The following is a 1,091-nucleotide window of genomic DNA, read 5'->3' as shown; positions in this document are numbered from 1 at the left end:
GAGAGATTTTAAAGTATTGTCTTTATTGTACTGTAAGTATGATCTGTGTAAATTATTTATTCTGTCTTAATGTAGGGATATATATATATATATATATATATATATATATATATATATATATATATATATGTATGTATATCAACAATTTCATCCATTTCTTTTTTTTTTACATTTTAGTGAACTATAGCATACACTTGTCAATAGTAACTCAGAATATTAATGATCTCAATTGCCCAATAATAGACAGAATAACAAATTGGATTAAATACTACCCCTTTTTTTTTGTTTAAACTAGCTAATGGTTCATCAATCTTATTTCATATATATTTATTGTACTTTACAAATTTCTATTTTATTATTCAACAAGACAGATGTGTGGCAGACACCAGCATGTAGATCTTTGGAAGACCCTGACAGGCAAGACCATCACTCTTGAAGTTGAGCCCAGTGACACTATCGAGAATGTCAAGGCCACAATCCAAGACAAAGAAGGCATCCCACCTGACCAGCAGAGGTTAATATTCACTGAAAAATACCTTAGAAGATGGCCAAACCCTGTTCAACTACAACATCCAAAAAAAGAGTACTCCTTGCACCTGGTGCTGCGTCTACACGGTGGCATCCTGGAGCAGTCCCTTCTTCAACTTGCCCTGAAGTACAACTGTGACAAGATGACCTGCAGCAAGTGCTATGCTTGTCTGCACCCCAATGCTATCAACCGCCATGAGGAGTGCGGTCACACCAACAACCTGTGCCCCAAGCAGAAGGTCAAATAAAGCTGGGACCATACCTGACCTGTGACACCGGGACCAAATTAAGTCCCTTTCTATCGATTGGAGCAGTAAATAAAAAATAATGTTATTTCCTTAATTCCAGTCCTTATTTTGATTAACTATTCCTATCTAGTTTTTTTTTCAGGGGGTTGGGTATTGATGATGTTTTTCCAAGGCTTTTAAGTACATTACTAATTTGAGTTATCTTCCATTTTTTAATGTAAGCAGTTCATATATATATATATATATATATATATATATATATATATATATATATATATGTATGCATATATGCTTTCCTCTTAGGGCTGCCTTTTA

At 34.0% G+C, this 1,091-nt stretch overlaps 1 pseudogene across 1 annotated transcript; it reads left to right on the top strand.

Annotated features, from left to right (window-relative positions):
* Positions 1 to 371: 371 nt before the first annotated feature.
* LOC308430928 (ubiquitin-ribosomal protein eL40 fusion protein-like) lies at positions 372 to 776 on the top strand (annotated as a pseudogene). The gene has a single exon. The product of its transcript is annotated as a ubiquitin-ribosomal protein eL40 fusion protein-like (transcript).
* Positions 777 to 1,091: the final 315 nt, after the last annotated feature.

Source organism: Micromys minutus (assembly GCF_963924665.1).
Source record: "Micromys minutus genome assembly, chromosome: 16".
In the NCBI taxonomy this organism is placed as follows: Eukaryota; Metazoa; Chordata; class Mammalia; order Rodentia; family Muridae; genus Micromys; species Micromys minutus.
The sequence above is the reverse complement of the archived record's forward strand: the minus strand, read 5'-3'. Positions and strand labels throughout refer to the sequence as shown.